Source organism: Primulina tabacum, chromosome 5 (assembly GCF_025594145.1).
Source record: "Primulina tabacum isolate GXHZ01 chromosome 5, ASM2559414v2, whole genome shotgun sequence".
NCBI classification, from domain to species: Eukaryota; Viridiplantae; Streptophyta; class Magnoliopsida; order Lamiales; family Gesneriaceae; genus Primulina; species Primulina tabacum.
The window spans coordinates 21,810,982-21,823,296 of NC_134554.1; the positions used below are offsets into that span (position 1 = coordinate 21,810,982).

The 12,315-nt window shown below is 35.0% G+C and overlaps 1 pseudogene; it reads right to left on the minus strand.

Annotated features, from left to right (window-relative positions):
• Positions 1–4,557: 4,557 nt before the first annotated feature.
• LOC142547297 (mitogen-activated protein kinase kinase kinase NPK1-like) lies at positions 4,558–9,737 on the minus strand (annotated as a pseudogene).
• Between the last annotated feature and the right edge of the window lie 2,578 nt (positions 9,738–12,315).

A 12,315-nucleotide genomic window follows, 5' to 3' on the forward strand; every position in this document is an offset into this window, starting at 1 on the left:
TTCGTCCTGACGAAAGGCCCATTAGAAAAAGAATTCCTGTTTTATGGTGATCTCATAAGTCATAAGCATACTGACTAGCTCTTCAAGGCTATCATCAACTTATTCCAATTGAATTTCACCATAAATCCGTCAAATGAAGAAGAGAATGACAATATATTGATGTCATCAATTAACTCGTTAGGAATCACATATTTCAGGCCCACCACATTCTCAATAAGCCCAATCATATGTACACCATGCTCATGGGCCGAAGCCCCATCTTGCATGCGAATAGTCATGAGCTCCTTGAAAGTGGTGTGCATCAGAATGTGAGTTTCACGATCATGCAACTCTTGCACGTACATTCGAATGTCAGCAGCATTCTACATTTCCTCAAACTGTCCCTACAGTACATTTGACACAGAAGCGAGCATGTCACAGCTTTCTGGCGTCCAGGCCTCCCCAATAATATGAGCCAGACACTGTCCGCGGGTAGCGATCAACATGCAACCACGGTTGATGGAAGTCAAGAATAAATTAAACTCTTTTAATTTTTACTTTTGTGGTTTGGTTTGATATAAATTTAGAATTTTATTCAAAATGAGAGATTTTAATTTTAAAATTGTTTCATCATTTTAATTTAAAATTGCATACCATGTTTGTATGTTTGCCGGATTCATGCAACTATATTATTTAATAATATAGATACATGCATACTACTATTTATCGCATATATCATAATATGACATTCAACAATAAATAAGGATGATCGATTACCAGCACTATTAGATCCATGTGAGCCAGACATGGATCCAGGTCCAAAACCTAGGTGAATGCATGGATGCAAATGCAACTTATTATATGAGCTTCTAATATTTTACATGTCTTCATGTTGTGCTTCGGGCCCACCATCTTCCAGTCTTGATCTCCCACTATTTCTAATAATTACATTTAAATAGTCATGTCACATAAGGGATACATCTCATGGGGTGGGAACGGGCCATAAACCAGACCCACTTTAATAATATCAAATATTAACCAAATGAATAAAACAGTAAAATATCCTAACATACACCTAACACATTGGTCAAGGTTCTCGATCATCCTCCATGCATTTAATATCAAATATTAACATCAATTAATTAAACAAATTTAATTAATTGATTAATCATGTATCTAATAATTTTATTATTAATCACCACAATTATTAAAGAATAATAAATTAAATAAACACCTTTATTTAATTTCCAATTAATTCAATAATAATTGATTTTTTTGTAAAACTCACTTTTACCATAAATAATTAAAATCATATTCTAATTATTTATTTTACTAGAAAATTATTAATTTTCCAAAAATTAATTTTTCAAAAGAAAAATTGACATCAATATCAATTTTTTCCAAAGTTTTGAAAAATTAGAAAATCGCACCCTAGGCCCAAACAATTCAAGCCAATTAATAAGCACAGTGCCCGAGACATTCCCGAGCAGTTACCCACGCCGCCTGCTCGCTGCCCGCTCTGCGCCGCCGTGCGCGACCCTGCGCGCATGCACTGCCCGGAACAATTCCGGGAAGATCTGAATTTTTTTTTTGGAAAAATAAAAATTTATGGTGCATCAATTTTCTGAAAAATTTTCTTGTGTGGTTAAAAATAAATTATTCAATATGATTTAAAATCATATGATATAGAGAACTACGATAAAGAGAACCTGTCTCTGATACCACCGTTAGATCTCGGTTTTCTCGTGCCTAAAACGCAGCGGAAGTTTTAAAAATTTTATTTTATTTTGACAATCAAAATATTTGTTTGAGCACTCGTATGATTTTAATAATTATACATAGGATGTTTAAAACTTTTACCTTTGGTGAATGATTCACAATGCTCCAACTATTGCGGTATTAGCGGAGATAGCTCTTAATGTATTTCCTACGAACTTTCTTCAAGAACCGCTTCCTTCAATCTTCGAATCAGGTTCATGACTAGAATATTTGTTCCTCTTCCGAATAGCACTAGAATATTTGGAAGAAACTTGAACATTAGAGATTAAAAATCGAGAGGCAGCTCAACCCTAAAATTGCTTCAAGGTGGCCGAAATATTGAGAGAAATTGGTTGTGATTTTCGAAAATCACAAAATAAGAGTGGAGGCTAGGGTTTTCAAAAATTATGAGTGGAATTTTTTAACCCCAAACCTAATACACATATATATAAGCTTAGGGCCCATTAATTAAATCAAATATTTAATATGCTTAATCAATTAATTACTCCAGTCCAACTAGTTTAATTAATTAATTAATCTTTTAAAGTCCAATTACTCCTACAAGCCCATAATACATACACCAATTACATTTAATTTAAATTCATTATAAATTCAACATTTGAATTTAATATTTAAATTATAAATTCAACTTCTTCAATTTATCACCTCCAAAATTTAATATTTAATAAACTCAATTTTTGAGTTTAATAAATTAAATTCTCAAATTTTATAAATTCAACTTTTTGAATTTATTCTCTTTAAATTTTATAAATTCATAAATTCAACTTCTTGAATTTACTATATCATAAATTCAACTCTTTGAATTTATTTTATCAAATTTTAATTATCATAAATTCAACTCCTTGAATTTACTATATCATAATATAAATTCAACTTCTTGAATTTATTCTCTCAACGAGAATAAATGATCCAGTGCTTGTGTGACCCTCAATGGTTCATGGATATAGCTAGCCGTGGGTTCACAATTCTTTGTGATTCAGGACATAATCCTTTATTCGGGCCACATTCTATGTATCAACAGTTGATCATGAGAATATCAGAAATCATATTTCTGATTAAACCCATCGAATCATGGTAAGAGCGTCTAGTAGCATCACCCCATGATTCCCTAGGTATCACTGATAGTACCTGCAAGAACCAGTCGATTATGATTAACGTACAGTACGGTCCCTTCATCTCATATATCCCGATCGAATCTGCAACCATTGGTTCATCGAGGGTTGCCTAAGAATCCGATAACTATGTGACACATATAAAAAGTGGCATCGCATGTACTATTGGAGAACTCCTTCTCCAACGTACATCTCATACTATTATTTCATCATATCACATAAGATATCCACACCCGTAGGTGAGCAGTGAATTCCCGACTACAATGCATTGGCTCCTATATGTGTCGAAACTGTACCCAATCTCACCACATGATGACTCTCTTGGAGCCGGTAAACGAGTCAAAGCACAGCCCTAGCATATAAAGCCTCGGTGTTGTCCCGGGTGGTAAGGACTAATGGCGTACAATTCATAACCATGGACTTATTCTCTCGATGAATGATAACCACTTGAAAAGTCCGAGGGAGGGTTGTTCGGCATAATCATCATATAATCATCAATAAAGAAGAGTAAACATCTATCTTGAGCACAAGCTTCTTCTGTAACTTGTTATGTTTTTGTTCTTTCAAATTCTTAAGTAGTTAGCTTTGTTGGGTCTTGCCAGGCTGAAGCTAATCAATTGCCTTTTTCAACTTATAAACCCCCATAATTTTTCCAACGCTTGACTTTTGGTTGCATCCTCAACTATTCTCCTTGCATTTTTTTTTTTTGAAAATTTGTTTTATGTTGCATTTAAAATTTCTCATAATTTGGATCAGTGTTACATTGCTTCCGTAATAAAATTTTGGCATCATTATAGCACTGCTTGCTTCTTCATCATCAGAGAAACTGAATCAGTGTTTTCTGTACTTCCCAGTTAAATAAGGGTGAGGTGTACTGCATCAGACCAAATTACGATTATAATGCAGACTTTTGAATTTTGTTTCTCCAATATTCCTATTTCAAACAACAAATTTCCTTAATTGTACGACAACCATTAAGCTAGTTAACATCAAGATTTCTTTAGGGTTTATTTCATCCTACCCATGTGAGCATTGCCCCCATGATAGGATGGATGACCAAGATTTGCCCATGCATATATAGGACCCACTTTTTTTTTGAAATTGTATGTGTGGCAAGATTTTACCCGTTGAAATGAAGTGAGGGTAGTGCCCAATGATCTCATTAACCTTTTGTTTAGTATTGAATGTGTTACAAAATGTAAATGACAATGATGTAATTTGAGCTGCAATTCAATGGGAAAATGGCGAACACATCACAAAGTAAAAGTCTATATAACATATGCTTGTGCAAACCAGTATAGTTATTCAGTCAATCCAAACCCAATATGGAGAGACATTTTTTACATACATCATATATTGCCGGTAGCCACTAGAATATGAAATGAAAGTACAATTTTCAATAGGATCTGATCTATACAAAGCTCAAATGACAAAACGGGATGGATATCAACTTACCTGAAGCATTACAATAATATGTTGATTTACTTACAGGCATGATACTTCAACTTGGTAAATCTTAATTCGCGTGAACAGGGATCAATCCTCTCGACTGTTCGAGAAGCCGTAAAAAAGACTTGGTTTATCTCGCTGGAGTTGGGGGAAACCTTAAACGATCTCTTCTCCTATTCAAGATTCGATCCTTTGGGGACGATGTTCTTGTCACCCCTGCCTGGCGCATGAGCTCTGAGATAGACAAATCAAACAGCTTCGCATTACAAAATCCTGAAGTAAAAAGTCATGCCTCCTCCATGAACCTCATCGAAATATTAAGACGAAGATGGAACAAACCTTGACATCTGACATACAAGTAAATGTGGACGCAGTTTTGAATTCTCAAAAATTACAGAGTGATGACGAGAGTTACTCAGAAATTTGATATGTGTGTGCATGTGTTTGGATTTAACCGTTTCAAAAATTATGTATCATGAAAAGATAAATTTTCAACATTAGTTTGTTGCTTAATTTCCTTGCTATCTAAACAGCTTTCTGTGTTTGTCTGAAGTAGCGTGCTTGCATCCAAAAGTACCCACAGTAGCTCTACCAATCCCAAGATAAGGATACCTGCCGAAGGCTTTACGTGAACACAAGAAACTCATTCAAAAAAACATGTATTTTGTTCCGTTAAACATGATTAAACCCAGTTCCTAGAAAAAGTTATTACGCTAAAAAATCATATTGCTGCTCATTTTGAGGACATTTCTTCCGAAGTAGGAGCTAATTAAAATATGGATGTCCCAAGTAAAGACAAATCATATGCCCCAGAGTCACACTTAAAAGGGGATTTGAAAATCCAAATTATACATAGCAAAACTCATAGAACTTGCCTCTGCTCCTCTCGAGCTCTTCATCAAGTTCTTCTTTCCATTTCCTCTGTCTGTCGATAAACTCGGAGCCACGGGCAAAACAATATTCAGTTTCATTTAATGGAGTCATTCAAAATTTTATGATGAAAGGATAATCACCTACCTAGGACTAAGTGGCTCTCGCTGAGACTCATGAAGCTCCTTAACATCCTGAGAAGCTTGAAAGTTTACGTCAACAGCATTTGATACTCGTCTGGAACAACTCCCAGGACTTGAGCTGCACTCGACATCGATGGCAGTAGACAGTCTTCTGCTACCAAGCCTATTTGGCGACCTACTTTTTGGCGGAAGATTGTAATTATTTGAAACGTTTTCCTTGTTCCCAACCCCAACTGGACTTGGAGGACCAGCAACATTCAATGATTTATAGAATTCATATAGAGGAGTTTGCAGCTTTTTCAATTCAAAAGCCTAAAAGAATTAGTGAAATTATTACATACATACAATGGAAATTATAAAGGAAAAGAGATGAAACTGTAACTTTTTCCTTTGGAAAGCTGAAATCTTTTCTACGAAAGATGCAGAAATTCCGGGATGATGCTTTTGAATGCGAAATGACAAGATCTTTCTGAACACAAACAAGAAAGATATATCGAGTCTACCTTTACATCAAGAAATTCTCTAATCTTTGATTCAGTTACTTCATCCTCATCTTCAGCTCCTGGGAATGTAAAGCCATGATCCACACCTGAAGCTAAAGATCTATTTAGAGGATCAACTATTTGACTGGAACACAACCCTGCTCCGCTTTTATTCAACTCTGAATTCTCATCAAACTTGCATGTCAAATCATCAGTAGGCTCACACATAGGATTGAAACTCTGTAAAATTAAAAAAATTTGCCTTTGGCTGAGAATGAAGATTGCTTTATTTAAGGAAGACAATGAGATTTGCAAAGACCATGCAGTCTACTCCTTACCTGATTACAATCATGAGAGAGTAACGTAGACATGCAAAATCTTCATCATCGAATCTGCACAAGTCATCATCAAAGTTTGTTGGTTGCTCTTCATCATCGAATCTGCACAAGTCATCATCAAAGTTTGTTGGTTGCCAAAGGGATCCTCTGTCTGATAACAGATCTGAATTAACAACTAAGCATTTGACACTGCCACCCGAGTCACCAATATCCTTCAGCCCGTTGCAGGTCATTTTTTCCTCGAGGCTCATTCTGCAGAATGGATAAAATCTCAAGATTTGAAACAACTGATTCAATTAGATTGAAAAAGGATATTCAACTCCATTAATCAAATTGCTTACGTCTTCTCAGTGCCAACCGTATTTGCTCCCATCCGCATTCCATCCTGGTACAGATAATTAAACTGGTAAAGATACTGCCTATAGAACTGAAACAGAGATCACTATAAGTGCCTTGGCTTACCATAATCGAAGTGCGTAGAACAAGATAAGATTCTCGGCATTCTCCAGTAACAAATGGATGCTGACGATAACAAGAAATGGAAGATATAATATCAGTAAAATATCATACATAACTCTTCTAGAAAATATGAAAACATTGTGGCAAGACAACATCAAATGCAGTCAGACATTTCATATAATAGTCATTTATGTTATAGCAAATATGAAAGATCAATTTGCACCACCTTTAACAACTCCGATGCAGTAGGTCTCAAGTCTGGCTCCCTGCAATAGTTTGCGAAGTCAGATTGTTGGGTGAGAAAGAGGTGAAGAAAAACGTATAGAAGTATTCAAAGTTATTAGGTATTCTTTGAGCACAAAGACTCTACTGCATAGATAGCTACTTCAACAGCTCAATGGAATATGATATCAGACAAATAAATGAGATATAATAGAAAACACACTTTTGTAAACATTTTAACAAGAAGGCTTTTGCCTCAGTGGAAAGAAGCTCTGGTATTGGTGGATGTGATTTTGTAGTCCCAACGTAAAAAAGAGCAGCAGCCTAAAATGAAGCCAACCAAAATTAATTAATGACGATAAGTAAGAACTAAAAATAGACAATCCTGAATCTAGTAAATTCATAAAGATCTTAAAAAATGAGTACCTCTTCCTTATACTGCTGGCTCCAAGGAGCCTTTCCGGTAGCCATTTCAATAACTGTGCATCCGACGCTCCAAATATCCGCAGAGCTGTTGATTTTTTTTCAGACAAAGAAAGTCACAAGAATATTGGTTGAATTCAAGTGGCTGAAAATGAAGTACATATGTTTCTTTTTTAATGGGGTAGGAATAGTTAGAGAACCACGATTGGAAATTGAAGAATACAATTCTTAGGCAGCTACACTAGATGGTTTACAACAAAACTTCCAAGCAATACTTCAACTAGTTACAAGAAAAATACTTTAGTCGACACCGATTTAGCTTTAAGAAGTTTTACTTTGATTTTTATCATCAAGCTTTTAGGTGCTGATGTGGCCAAAATCGAGCATATACGTATGTGTGTGTGTGTGTGTGTGTGTGTGCGCATACCTATCCAGCTGCCATGAGTTAACAAATTTTCTTACAGAAATATTATCTATATTAATTTAATTAATTCAAAACAGTCTAAGAAAAATTAGTGTTTTGAACGACAAACTTTTTGGAACTTACTAGATACTGGAGGTGTAGTAGAAAACATAAATAGATACAAAAAGATCGATCAAAGTAACAATGGATTTGTTCCATAAATAACTTCTTCTAGCAAGTAAAAACAGATTCAAATTATTCTAGGTAGAAGAACTAAGCTTCGCGACTCACTAGCTATGACCACTTTGCACAATAACTTCAGGAGCCATCCAATATGGAGTACCCTTCATTGATTTGAAACCAGTTAGAGTAGCCTGGAGCAGATTTCCATTAGGAGTCAGTGTTCATTGAGGGAATCAAGAAAATTGTTACAAATGCAAAGAGAAACATACCAATGCTTCAACTTTCTTGGATGCTCCAAAATCAGCCAGTTTAATGCACCCCTTATTATCAACAAGAATATTCGCACCCTAGGAGGAATCCAAATTATCATTTAATGATGATTGGAAATCACGAGAATAATAGGAAGGCGGAATAATTACCTTGATGTCCCGGTGCATAATTTTATTCTCATGAAGATACTCTAGTCCTAGCAGCAATTGTTTTGTGTACATTCTAATGACCTGGAAGGCAAATTCAAATACAAGTTTAAAAGTCTAAATACTACCAATATACTATTGCAGAACAACAACTGTTTTTTCATAGCCTCATTTCTGTTTAGTACATTTGATAATTTATTGGCTTTCCAGAAGTTCCAATATACAAACCCAAAAATATCCATTTCTCAGACATTAAAATCTTATGGAATTGAAGATTTTCATCTGGAAGGATTAGATGCAATATCAAGGAATTTTTATCCATCTCCACTTTCTGAATAAGATTAAAGTAACCACTCACAGATTCTGGAAAAGAACCAAACTTTCCCAACAGAGACGATATTGAACCACCAGGCACAAATTCCAATAAAATATTCAGAGAATCCTCCTCTCTAGCAGTTCCCAAGTATCTCTGAACAAATATAAATGTGCTAGTATTAAATATTTGACACCAGGTTCTAATGGATCAAACAATAGGAAATTTCAATAAACTCACCACAATGTTTGGGTGAGAGAGATTTTTCAATAGATCGACTTCTTTCTCAAGCTCCCTAATATTTTCCTGCCAAATGCAAAACACCAAGAAACTGTCAAATGGGGTTATAAAAGAATAAGTATCATACACTGGAGAAAGATAAATCAGCTCAAACCAATGTCCTTACTTGAGTTTTCTTCGAAGCGTTGTTGTTCCCAATTGCAAACTGCATCCAAGCAACGGAAGAACAAATAAAGAAACCCGTAAATTAGTACATGATACTCACATCTATTGAGTAAAGACCATCAAAAAATTCAGAAAATTCATTGAGATGATTGAAACAAAAAATACCTCTTTAACAGCGAGCAATTCGCCAGAAGCGATATTCATCCCCATGTATACCCTCCCAAATGCACCGCAACCAATTAACTCCCCTTTCCTCCAACGGATCTGCGGCGGCTGTTCAACATCCTTCTTCTTCACCACCGAGTCCTCGCATCTTTTAACTTTTTCTTTCAATGGGGAAGCTTCCCTAACTTTATTCACACGAGGAGACTCTATTGTGGATCCTTCCATTGGCGGCAGTACCATATCCTCCTCCATCAGCGCCGCCCTTGAGACCTTTCTTGGAGGCGTCGAAATTGGTGGCAGCGCATGGACTGGAGGCTTCCCAAACAACCCAATTCTTGATTTCCGTATGCTCGACCCAATTTTCTCAACGAATCCAACTAATCCAACGGTTTCCTCGTCCGATGGTTTGAACACCAGGGATCGGCGTACGGAGCCTATGATATCTCGCATCTTTGACGTTCGTGGAGCGTACTTTTTACTGAAAAATTATGGGATTCCCGAGAGATAATTCCAGGGCTTGTTCATTCGAGTAAAAACTGAGAAGAGAGTGGCATCAAGAAGAGGGAAGAAAGGATTTGAAAACAAACGAATTGAAGAACACAAGCCTTACCTATTTACTTTATATCCCCGAGAAATTTGAAAGTCTGAGAGAAAGTAGCCGTTGTGATTGTAAAATAATAATTATAATATTTTTATTATAATTATTAACTATTGTTTATTTTTTAGATAAAACATAGTATTTTATCTCTCTTTATTTTTTTACTATGTTGCACAATGACATGATGAAATAATATGATGTAAATTTGGTTATGTTTTTAAAATGAAATATTTTCTATGATATACGTACTCATATTATGCTAGAATATGCTAACAGTTATTTTACGTGGTGTTTCAAATTTTTGATTTTATTTCAATGTTTGAAATATCATATATGAGATAATAGTGTGATATACTAAAATTGAAATTCAATATAATGATTTTATTAATGTGAAAATGAAATAAAATATTATATTTAAAATTTTTTGAATAAGATGGTGTGGACCATGCATAAAGTACTTCTCTTGTTAGACAATCTCATATATCTATTTTCGTGATTGAATTTTTGATAAGTTTAATTTTTGGATTAACAAAAGCAAAAAAAAATAATTTTGAATTGAGAGAAAACTCACAAAACTCGTATAAAACTTCAATAATAATCATTCCAAAGCTTACAAATTTTTTTTGTATGTAAGAATATATTAAAACTCACAAGTTAAGGTTTTCATGTTGAATTTTGCACTGTAGGGTGCTGGGAGGGGATTTTTGGCCCTGGAGTGCACTGGTCTCGCAAAGGGGGGTGCGCTGGGAGATTATTTTTGGCTGGTAGGGCGCGTTGGTGCGAGGGGGGGCGCTGGGGCGGAACATTTCACCCACTGGGACGCTTCTGTCTCACCGTTGACTGTGTTGGTGCGGGTAGAAATAGCCGCTAAAGTGCACCTGTCTCGGCCTTGACGCTCTTTCCTTGGTCATTTAACACTTGAATGACATATAATGACACCAAACTTGATTGACATGTTCTTGATAGGTTGCCATGAATCATTAAACAGCTTCCTTGAACTACTTACAGTTGTATTAAGATTCTCCATTAGGGCTCTTGTTTAATTATAACTCCAACTAGTTACGTTTGTATTAGGATTCTCCAATCCTATTATTCAAATAATCCATGATCGTGATTTTATCATAATTTCGATCAATGATCAGACATCACCGATGTGACAAGGGTACAAAACCCGTTATAATGATGCAAAGATATCAAATTTTCTACTGATTCATATTTGTCAGCTGCCTATTTTGAAACTCCATAACTAAATTAGGCAATTGCACTAAAATGTCTACTACTAAAATACTGCTAGAAATATTTTTTTTGCAAGCTAATTTTCGAAGATAATCAAAGCCATGCACAAAATAAAAGCCGTCAATCCATCATTTAAAAAGTTATTCGACTATTGAAAGAAAATACTACATTTAAATAAAAATCTAAATATCATCAAATCTCTAGACTACTGTTTTAAAATAACTTCAACGCAATATTCGAAATCTTGTCAAATCCTCAACCTGTAAAACGATGCGAAACGTAAAACATAATTATCAACCCTGACTCAAAAACATAAAGTGCGGAAAAATGCAAGGTCCTCGGGTCAACGTGCACACACCCAGCTTTGCCTACTCAGTCTTCAGTGCCTCAAGTCTCCACAACATTATGCTCACCTGCATCATTCACACCTAGTGAGGCTAAAGTCTCAACACACCTGATTCGTTTATAACAATTACATATACATAACATGCATTCATGATATTAAAAGCATGAACTTAAACATAGCATATCAAAGTATAACGTGTCCATCACATATCTCATCATATCAACATATACGTATTCATTTTCTTTATTTGAATTAAGATAATTAGTTGTGACTTTCGTATTAGCTCTAGTCGATAGATCCATCTACGTATAACCGTGGTACCCAGCGGAGGGAACATCGGCGACAGTGTAGAGCCCAAATTCAGTACACGTAAAACACATGCAAATAATTAAAAAGTTTATTTAAATTTAAATTGATTTTTAACGATGCATTATTTATTTAATTGTATTATTTTAAATTATTTATGTTTATGTGATGCACGTTAAAATGTTTTTCTTGAGTTTCATGTTTCAGGCGATTATTCGATGCGAGATCGAGGTGAAGAGACCGGCGACGATTTTGGGCGATTTTAAAATGTTGTATTTTATTTTAAGTTACGGATTGAGACATTTTAAATAATTTATTAAGTTGTTAGCATTTTTAAATCCTAATTTATTCATTAGGTGATTGTTAGGATTTTTAAACTTTTAAAGATTTAGTACTTATGCATTTAATTTTAAATTAAGGGATTTTATTAGAGGTGAGTAGGGAGTTAGTATTTTAATTACCTTGTTAATTATGTAATTAAGCAATTTTTATTCTCCCTAATTACCTGAAACACATGCACACACACTTTCACACACACACATTCACGGTTAAACACACACACCCATTTCATTGTGTTCATTTCATTTTTGAGAACAAAAACCTAGGGTTCTAAGTGTTATAGCAGCCGTCCCTTCCTCTAAAATTTTTTCAGCAATTCTCGCCCACTTTTATTCAAGAAAATCGAGCC